We start from the raw sequence: 19,658 nt of genomic DNA, 5'->3' as shown, positions 1-19,658 counted from the left end.
AGAAGTGTAACTATATCATTTTCTACAACCAATCGGAATAGCACCAGCTTCAGTTCGTATTAGAATGTATCTGCTCCAATTTCATCTCGTTAACTCACCAATTCAGATTATTTAATCTAGCCAAAGACTAGAACCAAAGCATGCAAAACACCTGCAGGCCTTCAATGCAGATCCTAGCTCAGCTCTCCTACATTCTAAGAAAACTTTGCTTCGCTTTTACTACTCCCTCAGCCTGAATGATTTTGTTGCCTTGCTCTTTAATTTTGCCACCCGACTTCTCTTCAGAGAAGTCCATGCTTACTGCCTTCCAGATCCTGAGTATTTCTCAGGCTCTGATAACCTGGCCATCCCCATACAACTTTTTACAGTTGTCTTTGTGATGGTTGTCAATGATCTCCTACGGCCAAATCCAACAGCCCTCTCAGCTGTCATTCACATCAAGCTTTCCCAGTAATTTGAAACTGCTGTCCTTTAGAATCCTTGTCTTCCATGGCTGCATGAACCCTGCACATTCATGGTTCTACCTTTCTGGACTCCTTTCTCTTCCTCAGACATTTTTTCCTCCCCAAAAGAATCCCTAAATTTTCCTTGCCTTTCTTCTGTGGTCCTTCAAAGGTAATTTCATAGACCCCAAGACTTTTAAATATAACTCTACGCAAGTGGCTCCCCAAAATAACCCACTTTCTGAAAGCCTCCACCGGGAATCTCAACATCTCAACTTCAATGAGTCCAAATGTACTCCATCATCCCCCTCATGAACCTGCTCCTAGTGAAAAGTGCCCAAGTTATTTCAACATCACCACCATCTTCATGGCCTCCCATCCTCCAAATCTCTGTATCCCTTTGCACTCTTTCAGATTAGTTATTCTACGTCAGCTCTGCTTCCGTACATGTCTAACACATGTTTCCACCTCTCCCTTCCCATTACAGATGCCCTAGTTTGTGATATGTGTAGTATGGATTTGAAAGGGGAGAAATTCTCCAATTCAGGTCACTTTCTGCTCCAAGTCTGATAAATTAATTCCTGATTAAGCATTAGAAAACATATCTCCGATCATTCTCATTTCCATGCTTGAACACCTTTTGTAACACTATTTCCTTTAGATAAAAAATGAATCATTAGAAGAGCTGATATTTATTAAACATTTTCTCAGTAGGTCCTAGATAATATGTCAAATACTGTACATCAATAATGTCATAAATTATTATCATAGATGTGGTTTTACAGTTATTTTGTGATTATATCGATTAATATATATTTTCCCAACCAGACCATAAACTCCAAGAGGGAAAGGACTTAAAATACAGGAACTCAAATACTATCTACTAAATGAATGAATGAATGAATGAATGAATGGAGTTCCCTTTCATCATCACAGCCAAAGGTACTCCTTTTTTACTCTCTTAAATCACATACTAATTCTTTATATCCCTTAGCATATTGTACATTGTATTATAACTACAATGTGTGTGTTACATTTGGTGAGTGGCAACAACCTATTCTAGCTAGATGACTTCTATTCCTACTAAAGACATGTACTAGACTATTTCAAGATCAGCCAAATGACAAACAAACCTGGCAAAATTGGCACTAGCAATATAGGTACTATGCATTGGCACAGGAACAGTAACAATACAAATACTGTGCCTCCATGTATAACCCCAACATTTTGTGCAATATTTTCTCCCAGTGCCCTCCCTTAAGAAATTTAAGTAACTCTGAAGTAATAAGCTTAGCATCCAGCCCATGCATATGACCAGACTACAACAACAGTCAGCCCATTCATGGTCTGGGTTAATTTATCTGATCTTCCTGACTGGGCAAGATTTCCCATCTTCTGTCCCCCTTTCTTGTGCATCTATCTTAAATTACAGTCCCTTTTCTATGATCAAAACTGAATTCATAAGTGTGCTCCCCTCCCAGAACCTCAAAGGGAGTTTGCTCAACCAACACTCTTTTTCTTATTCAGCCCTTATTCAATAGAACAAAATAGGTTCCAACACAAGGCAGACATGGATCTTGGCTTCAAAGGATTTATGGATTAAAGAAGATAAACCATGGGCTTAAGTAACTGTAATTCCAAAAAGAAATATATAGGTGGCATAAGACATGGACAGCTAAACTGTGATGGGAATTCAAGGTAGGAATATATTAATTTCAGTTGAGAGGATTCTAAAAGACTTTATGGAGAATTTGTATGTGATATGGTTTGTAAAAGATGAGTAGAATTTAGGTGTTCTGGGATGAGAAAAAGGATGTATTCCAAGAGGAAGAGCATTAAGACAGATGCAGAAGTCTGAAAAATCTTGGGACGTGTATAGGGAACATTAGGTAGCAGAATTTAATTGTAATGATTAATTGTATTATTACCGTTATATTCCTTTTGAAATATGCCAAGTACAATGATGGTTCCACCCTCACGTTAAAAAAGAAGAAAATAACGATATAGAGTCCATTGAGTTGCTGAGTTATTACATTGGTTAAGTAATGTTTTTACTATGATAATACCACTTTCCAAATATTAGTCACTGACCGTTGTTTTTGTGTTCAGCAAGTTCATCCTCCTTGTCACACAATATGGCCTAGGGATTTGAAAACGTCAAATTGTATTGAGCAAGAAGAGGGTGGATTTTGCATAAATATTTAAATCTTATACACAAATTCATAACTCCAGGCACTGTAGACAACTGAGATAATTGGAATCTCTCTAGGTCAATTTTTAGTCCTAATCTTGTTTTTAAAATAGTCTGAGAAAACTTGACTTTGGGGCTAAACATCTCTGGGTTGATATTTTGTTTTGTTTTCCCTATTGGGTGAGTTGTTATTTTAGTTGATTTTAGTTTAAGTTTTTCCTCCTTAGATATGTGGTATAAATCAGGCTTATGGCATTTTGCATTCCAGCGATGCCTGATCTTGGCTGTACAACTGTTATCTCATCTAAATCCTACAGCTGTGTCACTTCCTAACGACCACCATCCCTGCAAGACAGCTGTTGCTCTTAATTGGCAGGAATAAAACATATGAGCATTAAAAAACTAGCCTGGATGATGAGCTACACAAAAAATCCATTTACATTTTTTTCCAAACTATTTGAAGCAAGAAAAGGCAGGGCAGAAGGCTTCATCAGAAAGACATGGAGTTCCTTGGTCTCACACCCAGAATTTTGCAACTGAAATTGCATAGAACCAAGCTGCCTCTTGGCCAGTCCAAAGGAGAGTCCCACCCACAAAAACATTGAAAAGTATTTGAAGTCTCTATCAAATTTTCCTGATGAGCTGCCAAAGGAGAATTCTGTTATAAATCACAGTGAAACTTCTTAAAATCCACTTTTTCCATCTCACCTTCCATAGCACACATATCACAGCAGCTACCACAATATCTAATAACTTGCTACTCAAATTGTGGTCCATAGACCAGTAGCATTGGCATCACCTGGGAGCGTGTTAAAAACTCACACGTTCAGGTCCCACTCTAGACCCGTTGAATCAGAATCTGTATATTAACAAGATCCCCAGGTAGTTTATATGCACATAATATTTCAAAAAATGCTTTTGTCTATTGGTTCTCACACTTTAGTGTATATGAGAATCACCTGAAGACACAGTGCGTCTTCTTGGGCCCCACTCCAAGAGTTTGAGTCGGTAAATCAGATATTTGGATGCCACCATGATTTGACAACCAGAACCTGAGATGGTCTAAGAACTACACTTCGATCTTACTCCATGAAAACTAAAAATCTCCTTATCTCATGTGCACTGTTTTTTCTCAATCTCCCTCCTTCTTGATTACCTTTTTCTCTGCACTTTTTAATGTAAGTCAATGTAGCATGTCAGAACTTGTGTTTATTTGTTCCTGTCTTATAATTGTCCCCTAATTAATATCCCTATAACTTTTCTTCTCTTCGTCCGTGTTGCCAGCTTTGTGATCTTCTAAGTGTGCTCTCCCCTCACTCAAAATTACTCAGTCATTACATAATGAAAAATATCACAAAGCTCAAGCTAGAATAAGACAATCTTCACCTTGGAACTCTTTTAGGGGACTCTACTGCCTAAGACTTATCAAAGGTTTGCAAGCCAAAGAAAAACTGGTGACTAACATTTAAAGAAGAATAATAGAGCAATTTATCTCCTCTAGCCTCCCTTCCTCTATGGCTACTGAATCAGGGTAAAGGCTAAAGAGTCCATTCAAGGTTAAGCAAGTAGAAGAGATGCAAGAAAACAAAAATAGGAATATGGGGAGTGGTGACAAAAACACACCCCTGACAATGAGATATACAGATGTATGCAGTGAAGTAACGTGGTTTCAGAGAAAGAACACTGGACTTGGAGTCATAGGATGTAAATTCAAGTTCTTTGTCCAAGAACGCTTCCACTGTGGCTTTGAGCATATAATAAATAACCTCCAGTGATTTCAGGTTCTTGTCTATAAAATGCAAATTATACCTACACTATCTGCCTCACAAGGCATTTGCAAGGTGCAATGATCTTTGATAGAATCATTTCTTAAATAAGATATCAACTGTTTAAACATTTGCTGAATGACTTAGGTTGATGTTATGGATATAAAGGAGTGAATAGGGCATAGTCCTACTTTCGAAGAGACCACTATCTAATGATGAATACAGATACACAGACAACAATTGAATGAATGAATGTTGTGATAAAAGTATAAGTAAACTACTGAGGGAAACCTGAAGAATGAATATATTTTTAGAAAGGGGGCAGAGATGCCCAACACGAGTTTGCAAGTTCTTTCCTGTGCTATGCTAAAATTCTCTATACCATTCTAATATTAGGATTAATTCTGCTGGACTAATGATAAATATTGATGATAACAACATTTATAATTAGTCTAATGAAATTTTTGTAACGTTGGTTCCTTGAAAAGAAAGTGCTAGTAAATTAGAAGTGTTATAGTTTGATGAGGAAAGTATAAGACAAATTCACAAAGTGGTTAAGTATTTTCCTATTCCACAGCACCAACCCTTAGAGATGGTAAAGTTATTGAATATTTAGCATTCACTCAGGCTTCGTTCCAAAGTAAGAAATACTAAGCCTCCCATTAGAATATAAATTCTCAATACAAGCAAGGGGACTATCTATTTTGTTCACTGCTGTATCCCCAGTGACTAGAATGTTACTGGGTACATCAGTGGAACTCAATAAGCATTTGTTGAGTGAATGAATCAAAGAGTAAGTTCTGTATGAAGCTAGTGAGTGGCCAGTTACACACGCATACATGTTCTGTTGTGTACATGAACAGTATGTTTGAAATCAACAAATGGCATTCTAGGTTTCAAATATGGAGTAACTTTTACAAATTGTGAACATTTCCAAATTAAAATTTGCATTTAAAACAGTGACTCCTTATCTAGCTATTATTCAAGGGTAAAGGGAACCAGAATTTTAAGGCTCTCTTGCTAAAGGTATTTATTTAACTACAAGGATTTTAATTGCCTTCATATATGTATCTTCCCATTTTTCTCCAGGGTACTGGTAACATGCAAAGTTAAATAACACTTCAAAGATGGGTTTCTGTGACTTTTCATCTTAACACATTTCTCTAAGTAATAGTTTTTCTTGACTTTTCATATATTGCATTATGTAACTTCCAGAGTCATCCCTCATCAACAGAATGAAGATGTTGGGCAAGATGATGATGGGGCCTTTCTCTTCCAACCCTAATACTATATGTACCCTGTAGTTTCCTCTACTTTTAAAGAAATCATCTTTTTAACAAGCTTTGGAAAACAAATAGCTTAAGGTGGCACTTGAGTAATTGTGCAATTGTTTTCTTTTATCTTTCATCTTAATTTTTATGTAGCTTGCATTTTGTTAAAAAAAGGAAATTACAAAATAACTTTTCTTTAAAAGAAAAGGGTATCATAACTACTTTGGGAGGAAAAGACAGTGTATATAATGGCAAAAATGAAATATAGGTGAATATGATGTCGTACCTATAATTAGTATTATAGATGCTCCTTTTACTTTTAAAGAGAACCTTCATTTTGGACCCCAATTTAAAGAATACTTTATTTTATATGACTTCTCACAATCTGACTACTGCCAAAAGTCTGAGGATATACGTGTAAGAGAATACTCATAAAATCAAGTCAGTTATTATTTTCTCTTCTCAGAAACAAGCTTAACCTGGAAATCTTGTTACAGGAGATTTTCAGAGAAAATTCAAATAACCACAATAACACACACACACAAAGAAAAAAAGCTAATGCAAAATAGGATTTCTAAAGTTTTCCGCAAGAATTCAGTATATAACAAAGAGATAATTTAGGGACAAGAGAGTAGCTTCTAGTCCTCAGCAGAGCTCTTAGGTCTGAGGTAGCAAGCGTAGAATGTGGTGTATTGTCTGCAAAAATGGTCACCAACAATTCCTTCCATTCCTTCTCAATTGATTTCCCTCTCCCCTTGAATCTGGTCTGGCCTTATGACTTGTCTGAACAGTAGAATGGAGATAAAAGTGAGAGTTTTGACTTTAAGAAGGCTGGCATCTTCCACTGTCACCCTCTTGAATCCTGAGCCTCCGTGTAACAAATCAATTCCTCCACTAAAGAGAGGCCACATGGAGAGAAGCCCCAGAGGATGTGAGAGAAAGAGAACCACCTAGACCTCCACCTTTTATTCTGTTTCAGCTGAGGCCACCTGGGATCTTCCAGCCCTAGCAAAGCTGTCCTAGCCAAATCACGAGACAGAAAGAGCTGCCCCACCAAGCCCTGCCCAAATAGCAGAATCATGAGCAAATAACTGAAATAACCAATAACTAAAATAAAGAACAAAAAGCTAAAACAGAAGATAACTAGATCAGTGAATATTTCAATTATTCCTTCAGTGAAGTATATAAAACAAGCATATTCCAATGCCTGGGCTATTTGCTGGGAACAAGGACTGAATAGAATGGCTGCCTTCAAATAGCTCACCATCCACTAGGAATGGCAGGGAGCGTGAGAGGAGCTGCATTAGATGCTATGGGAGGCTGGGGACCCATCAAGCAACTGTCCTGGAAGTTGATCTACCGCATGGTCCACCGAAGAGCCAAAGAGGAGGTGATATTTCAGCTGTGTTTTGAAAGCTGAGTAGGAGTTTCCCAAGCCAGGATGTGTGGCTAAGAGAGAGGCACATTCCAGAGAATCAGTTTCATTTGCGCAAGAAGTTTAAGCCACTTCTAAAAGCCCGAACCACATGTACTCAGCCTGTGGGTATCACCTGCTAAGAGATTTTCATCTTCTTCCAAAGTTAGACAAATAGGAGACGGTATAGTCTTTTTTGTAGAAAAATTTGTTTTTTGTCTAAACTCTGTGCCTCCAAATTTAGGACCTATAAAGTGGCTGAGAGAAAGAAATTCATGATAAATGGATAGACTGTTTTAAAAAAAAATGTGCATGCTCTCTCTTTTTCTCTCTCTTATCTTGCTATAGACAAATGCTAAATAAAGAAGGTTGTTTTATTTATCTTTGCTCAAAAATAGCTCTTCATTGGAGTTGTAGAAGCACTTTGCTGTTTATTATGGAAGAGACAAGAAATTTTTCTACTGACATTTGTGATTTTAAAAGTCAAACATCTATACAGACATAAAGTAGATAAACTAGTGCAGAGCTCATATTCATTTCTATTAGCTGGCGCATGAAGAAAACTAGAACTGGGTAAAACTAGTTGGCCTCATAGATTGCTAGAATGTTTATAGATAATTGTTTCCACTTTGCATCAAGTCTTTGTACATTTGTAAGTACAAAGTTCAAGTTTTTGAAGGCATCTGCAATCCAGAAGCTACTGAAAAACTTAGGCACCAAAACTCACCCTTTTGGAATGGGTACTTTTTCTCTTGTCTTCACACCACACTGTACCTATTTCATTACTTTGAGGAGTTGAGACAGGAGGACCATGTGTGTTTCAAGAATGGCTCAACCTAGCCATGCAGTGCTTGGGTCAGAACCCTGGGTCTTGAGAGGAGCATACTGTTAGAATCTCGTGCAGAGTGCTCTATGGGAATTACCTCTCTTCATCTCAAAACCCACCCTGAGTTAGGTATTAAAATCCCCATTTTACAGACGAAGAAGCTGAGGCTCAGAAAGATGAAGTACGTTTCCCGAGAATACACGGCTGATAATCATGTCTGTCTGATTCCAAATGCTGTGCTCTTACACTTTATACTGCAGTTTCTCCCTGAGGACTTGTGAGATTCATTTTACTTCTAAAATACTGGTGAAACCTCTGCACTCGAAAAAAGAGAAACATTTTTAACAAAGTCAGAAACATTGGGCATAAAAGAATGTGCAACATTTGACCTGTGCTTTAAGATGACTAGAGTATGTGATGAAAATAATCAAAAGCGTACAATAGAGCGGAGGCAGAGAATTGGGTGGAAAAGCCTGACTTTGGAACCTTGTAGAACTCTGTGGGGACCCCAGGCTGGGCTCTTAGTAGTTTGTGACCTTGTACAATTTATTTAGGTTCTCTGAACCACAGTTTCCTGGATTATAAAATAAAAATATTAATACTTGCTCCATCCCTCAGGTTAGTAGGAGTACTAAATTTCGTAATTTATGTTAAAACACCTAGTGCAATGCTGCCTCATTTCTGGTACTCAGAAATGTCAGCTCTTTTCCTTCACTATAGAAATTGCAGAAAAAATGCAATTGTAAAATTTTGTCACCTGCAAGTAAAGATCTCTGGTTTGAAAGGTGAGAAAGAAATGAAAGATCAGGAATTATTTTGTAGTTATAAAAATGTTTTCCAGCAATGGTTGAAGCCCACTTGCTCTGGTTATGCTAAGACCATATTTGAAACACGATATTGAAGGAAATAAGAGAGTTTGTTAATGGATAACGGAGGTACGTGGGTGGGTTGGCTCAGGTGGGAAGACTGAGGGGAACACGTAGGCATGGTCAAAGTTCCAGGCAGTAAAAAGGAAAATGTGCAACAAGTTAAAACAACACATTCCACCCCTCAGCCAGAGTGGGACCAGCTGCATTATTGCCACCACCCACCAGACCAGAGCAGCTGCGCGGTTACCCAAACTACGGCACCAGTAAATACTCATTACATGCCTACCATGGGTCAAGCTCTGTGAGGGATAATGAGGACAGGGTGAACAAAACCAGGTCAAATAGTCCTGTGATGATACGTATTTCTGTTCATTGAGTGGGTGAAGGTGAGTCATGAGAAACTGGTTAATCTATGATATGGATCCCTGAAGTAGGACATTTCATGTGATTTCCTACCTGGAAGCTAGCAAACAGAAAAGACTCACTTTAAGAGATGACAGCTGTTGAACATTTAAGTGCCAGGCATTATACTGAGGGCTTCTTGGGCATTCCCTAATTTAATTCCCACAACAGATCTATCAGGTAGGTGGTCTTAGTCCTCATTTTATAGATATGTAAACCAAGGCTTCGAGACATCCAGTGACTTGCCAAAACCACAAGATCTTAAGTCCTAGAACTGGGATCTGATCTCAGAATATCTAACTCCAGAGTCTGAATTCATGATGAAGGACCTAAGATCAGTTGTAACACTCTAATGAGATTTTTCTGTTTTAATTGAATGTTTCCTATAAAAGTATTCTTAATATTTTTATTCAGAAATAAGAATTAGCTATCAACTCTTAACTGTTGGTCAATGACAGGAGGGTATAACAGAATCTGTGCTCTTTCTCACAAGTTAATTTAGAAAGGTCTCTTGGCAAGGTCAGCATGCTTTTTCACTGGGCACAACGCTCCTTTGCTACTCTGTATAAAGGCATTTGTAAATTATTCTGGTTATCTTTAGAATACTTAAAATTGCTCTCTGGCATTTATATAATCAGTAAGGGATAATCAGATGATCTTTTAAAAAAAAAAACAATTAGCCACTTCCTGTTCATTTTACTTATTAAGTTTATTTATGGTATAAAACCCATTTTCTCTGTTGAAGGTCACCTGTGGGTTGGTGTGGAGGATTTCTTCCCTCCTATTGATTAATTATGATCCTGTCTCAATCATTCATGGAAGAAATAATAGCTTTGGCTCCTTTTACCAGCCATTGGGTTATTCATTGCTCACAAAATGGCATAATGTTCTAATTTCTTACATATTCAGAGGCTTATAATAGATAACCCATACCTATGCTGTGTATACCGACCTATCTCAGAGGAAGGTGAAAAGTTTAAAGTAAGAAACTATCTGACTTCAGAGGCCTAGAAGAGTAAAAGTCTCAAGTCACATGTCGACTTGTGGTTGCACCTGTATGGGTACCAGGGCCTTCATAGACACCAGTCCAATGGACCCACCTGACTCCCTGTCTTAGTACACTAAACTTGTTGGCTGTTCAACAGGAGAAACAGCCATTTCCTTTATTAGCATATAGTTAGAGGCCATACTTTTCATTCTACTTGCACCAAATATAAGAAACTGAAAGAACTTCAGACACTTTCCCATCCCAATGTGAAAGAGCTTATTGTCCATTACAGAGGACTTTGCTGGGCTTTGCTACCCTGCATCCACTTCCTTTTTGTCTGATAATAGTATCCTGAGTTTTGTTCAAGTATAAGGTCCTCCTTCATTCAATAAGCATGCTTTAAGGGGAAATCGATCCCTCTCTTGCACCAGGAATAGTGCTCAGGGTCACTCACAAGACTGCAATCAAATTATCACCTTTGATTTCACAGTCACCTCAAGGTTTAACTGGGGCAGAAACCACTTCCAAGCACACTCAGTGGTTGTTGGAAGGATTCAGAGTCTTGCAGGTTGTTTGACTAAGGGCCTCAACAACTTACTGGCTGTTGGCCAAAGGCTTCCCACCCTCATCTGCTTGTCACATGGGCCTCTCCATAGCGCAGCTTGCAACGTGGCAGCTGGCTTCATCAGAGTGAATGAGATGAACAAAGAATGCCATGGAAGTCACACACTTTCATAACCTAATCTCAGAAGTGATATCCCATTACTTTTGCCATATCCTATTTGTTAGAAGCCAGTCATGAAGACCAGCCCATACTCGAGGGGATGGGATTACATAAGGGATTGGACACCAGGACTTGGGAATAATTGGGGACATCTTAGAAGGCTACTTAGTACAGGTAAGCATCAAATCCGAGTAAGAGGAGTTGGTTAAAAGAGTCTCCTTTTCAATAGAATTGGGCTTAGTCAGACTATTCTATCCCTCTCCACAATAGGAAAAATTACTCCAAATAGGCAATAATTACCAATCCATTTGGCAAATGTATTTTAAAGCAATTATTGTATACTCAAATGCTACCTGACTTAGAGGGATCCTTTGAAAATGGTTTTATCAAACCTGACTTGTATTCTCAGGCAAGTCTTTTCTATTACATCTGAGAAATTGAAATGGTCAGACTTGGGTAATCTGGACAGAAGACGCACATTCCAGGAGGACGCAAGTGTCCTGACCCGCAAGACATGCTGTGTGGTCTGTAAGAGAAAAACATGTAAATGTAGGCAAAAGTCCTGAATAAACCAAGGAAAGTATTTGTGGGTGGCTTAACATGAGTGAGTCTCTTTCCATGAAGGGATGGGTGTGCCACAATCTTGACCAGCAAGTACATGCTAATGGATCCATCTATAGCTCTGTAGTCTAATTCCTGCATTCTAAATAAGCAACAAGGATATTATTATATACACTCTAGCCTAAAAATCTTTTTAGATCATTGTCCCTTTTAATTTTCTCTGGAATCTGTTAGGTATTTAGATGGGGCCAAAACAAGCAGTTACATGGAAGTCCTTAAAAACTCTCTGATGGTGGACCTCTTTAATTATTAAGCTTCTTCAGAGGCTATAAGCCAGAGAGAAAAGAATTGGAGCCAGTTACTGTGTGTCTCTGTGGCCCTGAAAATCCTTTGGCTGCTGTAGAGGCGCTTGGAGTTATCCTGAAAGCTTTATCATAATCCAACGATCCTCCCAAATTCTGAGTTGCTTTTATTCAGGCACATTCAGAGGTCAGTCTATAATCCAATGTCACTGCAAAGAGAAAAAGGCATGATCTGCTTTTTAAACTCCAAACTAAACCCCCAACCTGGGAATTCATGCTGAACATAAGGACCATGAGATGCCCTAAAGCAAAATCCAACGGCCCAAATAATCTCTCAGGATTTCCATGACCGCATTTTCTGTTTACAAAGGCTAAATTGTACTCGGATAGTTCATGCCACACTATCCACAAGATTGCATCATGGCATGTAGTACAGCACAGAAAGCATTATGATTTTACTAACGACTTGTTTTCCGAAGGGTTCATCTTATCCATGATCACTGACACTATGCAACAGCATGAGTTATGAGCTGATCATCCTTTTATATACTCTGCACTCAGAGGAGCAATTCCACTGATAAATCACAAGGTGACAGCCAAGCCATTAACTTAATGACTCAGGGTGAATCCCTGCTTGGTGGAAGCGTCTGTGAACAGCTGGACAACAGTACAACCAGCCTCTCCCATGGGAAGGCCCCATTTTCAAGTACTGATTCTAGCAGGGTGGACTTCATTCTGTGGAAAACAATCTCTGAGACACCAGGTTGTTCTGCACTCAACCCTAGATGCTGGAAATCTATTTCCAATGAGGCATGCCTATATTGTCTTGTTCTATTGTTTTTCCCATACAGAAGACCTAAGGCATATTAAAAATAAAGAAATAAAATAAAAGACTATGTGATTTCCATTCGGTAATGCCCATTCAAATTTTGAGGCCCAAATTAACACTTAAGAAGGAATCCTACCAACCACCCTCCAACTCCATACTTTCTCCCATTTCATCAACTCTTACCCACCCTAGGCAAATCCCCTTTGTCTGAGATTCAAAGAATTGAAAACATTCGTATGCATGTACAAACCAAGTTATGAAAACTCATGCGGTACACTATGGCCGAAGAAATCTAAAGTTGTTTAGAAACTATCACCAAGTAAAACCTTAGTCTAGAAAGTTAGATAGGACTTACTCTGATTTCCAAGCTTCAGTTTATTCATCCATCTACGAGAATAGTAACACTAACCTCTTATACCTATCGAGGGAAGTCAAGGAGATCAAATGCATACAGCATATGCCATTTAATTTTCATCTCTCTATCCCCATACTACAAACCAGAGTGACATGTTAGAGAACTTAGAGGCCCTGTTGTCAGGCAGAGCTTATTAGAATCCTAGTTCTGCCACTTAGTAGTTCTGCAAACTTGAACAACCTACCTAATCTCCCTGGGCCTCAGTATTATTGTCTGTAGATTGGGGATAATCATTCCTGCCCAGTTAGGTTTGGAGGGGACTCAGAGCTAAAGAAGAAAGGAGCTTAGCCTCTGCCTGCCACATGGAAGATGTTCAAAGATAGTAGTCCCTCTTTATTGCTGGTAAGATGATTCCGTTTGCCACATAGTTGGCATAGAAGTTCGGAAGTCATTGAGGCAGCACTCAGCTGTCCCCACATTATTTTATTCTCTTTTGTTCATGTGGCACTGAGCAGTTCAGGGAAACTAAGAAGATGAGAATGCCCAAACTTGTAACTTGTTCTGGGTCCAGGAAGTGGGAATCCTCTGAATCCGAGAGCATTGCTGCTAGGCACAGTAAGATGACAAAGGCGTTCTAGACTCCAGTGATACCTGCTAGTCACCACTAAATGCAAAGAGAAAGTGTTTCAATGCTTCTATTTGTTTCAGCATTCCACAGATAATTATTGAGTGTTTATGATATGCTCAGCCTTATGCTATAATTTTAAGAATAGAACCACTTCTTGCTTTCTTCTCGAGAAAAGGTGACAACAGCATCTGCATCCATTTCCAAAACACCTCCCTACCCCCTTATGGCTCTAGCAAGACAATGATAAAATAATAACAGCACCTCCTGGTTGGGATTATTTTGAAACAATTGCTTTTGGCTACAAATACCAAAGCACAAGAGCCATGGCACAGCTTCCAGCATCCTCAACATGCAATAATATGATCATCTTAAGATGTCTAAATAGGGAAAAGCTCAGAGAACACCCTTGAGTCTGTCTCCATTGCCAAGTGAGTGAGACAAGCCCAAGTCATCAGTTCAGAGTATTCGATCTACTTAGCAAGAGTGAGAAAAGAATAGAGAAACTTGGCCTAGTATAATATAATTCAAGTCTCTGGGTTATTGTTCAAAGTTCTTAAACATTACAAATGAACATCAAAATGGTGCTCTCCAGAACTCCCAAATGTTCACACAAAGTGCTCTGAGGGCTGCTCGAGGCTTACAAATATGTGCGAGCGTTTCTGAAAGCTTGGTTTCCTCATAAGAGGGATGGGAATAATGAGCTTGTTATGATCATCAAAGTGAAAGTTCTTTACAATTAATAAGGCCCACTAAAACCACACATTAGTACTGCTGTTATTGTCATCATTTATTGACACAGATATAGAAACTTACTGGAGCTCCTTGCATAACTCACACTAGGACAGAGCCTTGAATGCCAGGCTTGGGGGGTAGACTGTGTCCAATCAATAACGGATAGGTTTTTTCTTGGTTTTGTTCATTTTTAGGAGAGGATTGTATTCTTTTGACCGAGTTTTTAACAAGATTAGCAATAGGAGGCAGAAAGATAGGAATGATGGGAATAGACAATGGGTATGAAGGCTGAGAGATTATAAAAGAGGCTTTTAAAGAATCTTTTTCTTTTTTATGTCCCTAGAGAAGCTAACCCATAAATGCAGTTTGTGACTGTGATGCCAGAATATCATGCAAAATTCACACGCAACTTACTGAGTCACTTTACGAGCAACCCTGCATGCCATACTTCTCATTAATCAGGGAACTAACTTCCACTCCAGTGTCAAAGGGTGACCAAATGGCCAACAGAAGGGGCAGAGTAACTGTGACACGGGTGGGCAGCTGCCCAGAGGTACAGCATGGTAACTGCTGAGAAGCGACAGCCGGGCCATCCAAACTGGTTTGCAACAAGCAGAAAAGGAACCATGTCTTTGAAGCAAATGAAGCCTGCAGACGGCAAGGTGAACAGGCAGCATCACAAGCAGGAGGTCCAACCAGGGACAGCCGAGGGTCACTGGAGAGCTGGGTGCCCAGCAGGAGGGACACAGAGCACAGGGTGTGCTTCAGTCTTCTCAGTGACACTTATCCACATGGATGGACACACCATCTGGGGAGGCATTTTTCTTGTTGCTACATTGCTTTGGCTCTTTTGCTGTTTTAGATATAAGAAGCAAATAATTATATAGGGTCTAGATATAGATACACAAACACGCCCCCCCCCCAACAAATTTTACTATTGCAAAACACAGATTTAATGCCTCCACTGAACTCTGCAAAGAGTTTTCTTGAATTTATGGCTGATTCCCTTGGCAAGGAATCATTTGCTTTCATAAGTTGGTGGAATATTTTCAGATCACAATGCATCCTTTTGTTTTCAGGGCCACTTTGTTACATACATCAGGGAGGTGGCATGTTTCCACTTTCTGTGCTCAACAGAAGCTGACATTTTAATAAAGAGAGAATGGAAAAGTCGGTCACCATTAAAGTACAGAATTCCTTTCCTGACTGGTTTCTGGTGTTTCCTTACGCCACCGTGGGGATTCTCTTTCACAAAGGAAAAGATTTGGGTTTCTCTTGGGGGAAACTTAGCAAGTACCAGAGTTGCAAAAATCAAATAAGTATGTGTTCCCGTTGAAACCCAAAAATCAAAATGGCACTTTTTACCCTCTCCTCAAAAGCTGACTTATACAGAAATACTGCACCAGCCTTATGCCAACCTTTGGCAGATAGACATGTGACATTTCCATGGCCATGTAGACAGTAGCAACTCAGCCAAATCATCTAAGGTTCTGGGTGGTATCATAACACTCAACACTTCATCTCCCTGGCCTTTATTATGCAATAGCAGCTTTGAAGAGTCATTTAATATATATGTCACTGCATATGTTTTCTAGGCCTATGGACTTGTTTTATAAATAGAGAAATACCAGAAAAAGTTCTCCGAAGCTTTGTTTCTTTAGCAAAATGCCTCTCTTTGAAAATAAAATAAGAAAAATCTTCCCAGAGTAATCTAATCATACTAATCCACTGCCTTCCTGATCAGACCTGGGTAAGCCAGGAATACGGTTAATGACTTTATGTTTGACCAACCTTGATAATGATTGACTTATCTTGACTATTTTATCAAGGTTTCCAGTTTTGCCTTACAGTTAACTGGAAAATCATCTTAGCCAGTGGTACAAAACCCAATTTTCAGTCCTTTAATCCTTTGCCACAATGAGATGGAAACCAAGAACCTAAAACTCAACCATATTTTCTTTCAAGAAAATTTTAGAGATGCTCCATTCCAGTCTCAGGAGTAACTCTGTTATCATCATTGCTGTTATCACTGACAGCGATGATAATTGTGCCCCAGCTACCACCCTGAAGTAGCAAATATATTTGCTGATAGCTGTGTTTCTTTTGGGCCACTCATTCATTGATTCATTCAACAAAAAAGTATTTATTGAATGACTCTTACATGCTAGGTATTGCTCTAAATGCTAGGGGTACAGAGATTAACAAATTACCATCCCTTGCCTTGAATTGCTCATAGTTTAGAACAAGAAATGCCAGGAAAACTTATAGCATAGATCAATGTTAGAAAACATGTGTATCCAAAATGCTTCATTTAAAAGGAGGGGACAAATGGGTGGTTATGGTTGTTGGGAAGGTTTCACAGAGCAGGTAACAGTTTCATGTTCGAGGTAAAACTGGAAAGATGAATGAGGACGTAGAACATTCATTCTTTCATTCAATAAGTATTTATTGAGGGCCTACTGCATGCCAGGTGCTGAGGTTACAGCAGTCATCAAACAAAAAATTCTTTCCCTCATGGGGCTTTTATTATAGTGAGAGGAGAGTGATTTAAAAGTTTGTAAAAACTAAATACATAAACTACCTGGGTTTTCAGGTGATCATAAGGTTTACACTTATGAAGGCAAACAAAAGCAAAGGTAAGGATTAAGATTGTCAGGAGTGGGGGGCGGGGGGTTAAAATTTTAAAGAGGTGGCCAAAGAAGCTTTGTCTGAGATAATGTTATCTGAGCAGAATCTTGAAGGAAGTGAGGAGACAAGCCACACGGATATCTAGAGAAGGAGCCATCTCAGCCAAGAGAGCAGTATGTGCAAAGTCCCTGAGGCTGGGATATGGCTGCCATTTTTGAGAAACAGCAAGGAAGCCAGAGTGGCTGGAGCAAAGTGAAATGAGATCTGAAGGTTCAACAGCACCTCAGAGGTTACTGTAAGGACTCAGACTTTTACTCCGGATTCCTTTAGAAGCCCGTGGAGGGTTGGAGGAGAGTGATATGGTCTGCCTTCCATTCTGAAAGTACTGAAAACAGACTGTAAGGGAGCAAGGGTGAGTAGGGAGACCCCCATCAGGAGGCTACTGCAATAACGCGGGCTGGAGATGGGTCTTGCTCCAGGAGGGTGGCAATGAAAGTAGTGAGAATTGATCAGTTTCTGGATACATTTTGAAGGTAAAACCAGCTGGAGTTATTGATAGATTGGATGAGTGTTATGAGATGAAGGCAGTCGAGTATGTCTTTGAGGAGGATTTTAGCCAGAGCTAGAAGAGTGGAGTTGTCACTATAGAGCTCACTGCCATTAAGAGAGGGTGAGAACATTTTGAGCATCTCTATGTGTTCGGATCTGCATGGAGGAGGGAGGGTAATTGAACACCACTGCTCAGCATGACCCACTTGCACCACAAAGAGGCATTTCTCCATAATTTAATAAGAACAAAACTCCATCCTCAGCAGAGGAAAGACCAAGTAAAGATCTATGTTCAGTGATTCAGAGACAAACAAGAGAAAATGCCCAATGATGTCAGGGATGGGACACAGTCCTACCTCCCCACATTTCCAAATGATTCCAAAATAAAAAGTAAGAATTGGAGTAGTCATGGATTACATAAAATTAGCAGGGAACAGAATATATACAAAGAAAAGTAACAAATTGGGTAAATTTAATTACAATAGAAATGCCTACAATGGCAAAGTGGGAGAAAAAGTTCTCAGAATGAAGTATAATAGAAAAAGATAAAAACAAAAGAACATTGTGCATAGAATGGAAAACACCTTGAACTAGGAGTTGAAAAGTCGAGCTTCTCTTCCTAATGTTGACCTTTGGGCAAATTAGTTAATTCATAATTTACAAACAGGGAAATTTTTACTCCCAGGATATGTGCCGATGTGCTAAAGGTTAAACATTACATTTAAAATGGCATTTAAGCTTCAATTTTGTTGAGGATAGAAAGTTTTTCTTTAAAAAGAAATCTAACAAATATGACTACATTATTGAGTAGAAAAATAGTTGTTAGGATTTTTTGCCATTGATTCTGCCTTTATTTATTAAGTATCTACTATGCACCAGCCGCTATCCTAGCAATGGACATGCAGCAGTGAAAAAGGTAGCCACAGACCCTGACTTCACAGGACTTGTTATGTTATAGTCAAGACAGACATTGGACAAGCAATTATAGAATGAAGCATGAGCTGCCAATACATCTCTTACTGGTAGTGGATCCCAGACCATCGGGGTAGAAAGCACACATTTGTTCTCTTCTAGCATTGGAGTGTTTGGGGAAACTGTTTGGTGAAAACTAACTTAAGCTATGAATCTCGAGAGCTTGGAATGGAAAAAGTATTTAGAACTGTGTTAATCAGATCCTCTAAAAGTCAGTCGCCAAGAACGGATTAAATGTGCAAGCATTTAATAGGGGAAATGCCGTGAACAAAAAACCCGGAAGGAGTGGGAGGAGGCTGGAAGAGCCATCAGATCATGATGCAAGTCTGACGCCAGTGAAAGAGAGACGCACTGGGCAGGAGGTTGGATGGAAATATCTTGGTTTGCCATGCAGTCTAAGGAAGTTTTGTCCTTAAGCCAAAGTCAGTTTGCATTATTATCCCTGCCGCCCTCAGTTACTGGCTGGAAGCAGCCCGTGGGAGGCATGGCCTCGGTGTAAAAGTGGAGATAGTTGTCAGAGTACAACTGACAACAGCAGCTCGGTATTAAGTAAGCGCTGCTAGGCTCTTTGGTCAATTACACTTCCTGTAGTGGAAAGTCTTTGAGGTGCATTCTCATGGCTGCTGAAAGATTTTTTTTCTGAATAAGCATAGTCTTTGGAGTCAGAAATAACCTTGGTTGACTCCAGTCTCAACCACTTAATAATTTTTTGGCATTGGGCAAATTACTTATGAGTCGATTGTCAAGGTTAAATGAAATAATACCTGTAATGTGCACCATACAGTGCCTAGAATATAAAAGGTGATCAATAAATGTTAGAATTGCCCTCTTTTAGTTGTAAAATATATTCATTTTTTCAATGTGCATTTTTGAGGATGTAACATGTGCAAGGTAAGAAGACAGGGTGAGTATGTAAAGTGTCTAAAACATAGTCTCTGCCCTCAAAATTGACTATCTCAACAATGTAAAAGCATAAAGCATAACTAAATACTAAGATGCAATGAGAAGGAAGCAGGACCTTCAGCAGGGAAAAGGAGCACTTGCACCTTACTACTTGAATTGTTGCTGAAGTTGATGGCTTGAAAATTCTTAGAGGTTTGTGACACTTGGATGAATATGTTGGTGAACAATGCAGGCTTTATAAACTCAACCTGGGAAGACCCTTAGTGGAATACTGGTGGTGCATCCTCCCATTACCCAGTCCCTTG

The 19,658-nt window shown here is 39.2% G+C and overlaps 1 long non-coding RNA gene across 1 annotated transcript in view; it reads left to right on the top strand.

Annotated features, from left to right (window-relative positions):
- Positions 1-4,132, top strand: part of LOC139080184 (uncharacterized) — a 70,516-nt gene extending 66,384 nt beyond the window's left edge. Inside the window, exons 4-6 of the long non-coding RNA XR_011534464.1 lie at positions 1,272-1,385; positions 1,971-2,141; positions 2,903-4,132. This is a non-coding gene — a long non-coding RNA (uncharacterized lncRNA). The remainder of the gene's footprint in view (positions 1-1,271; positions 1,386-1,970; positions 2,142-2,902) is intronic.
- The last annotated feature ends 15,526 nt before the right edge of the window (positions 4,133-19,658 follow it).

The sequence above is a fragment of the Equus przewalskii genome, chromosome 29 (assembly GCF_037783145.1).
Source record: "Equus przewalskii isolate Varuska chromosome 29, EquPr2, whole genome shotgun sequence".
In the NCBI taxonomy this organism is placed as follows: domain Eukaryota; kingdom Metazoa; phylum Chordata; class Mammalia; order Perissodactyla; family Equidae; genus Equus; species Equus przewalskii.
Note: the sequence above shows the minus strand (reverse complement) of the source record. Positions and strands in the feature narration are given on the sequence as shown.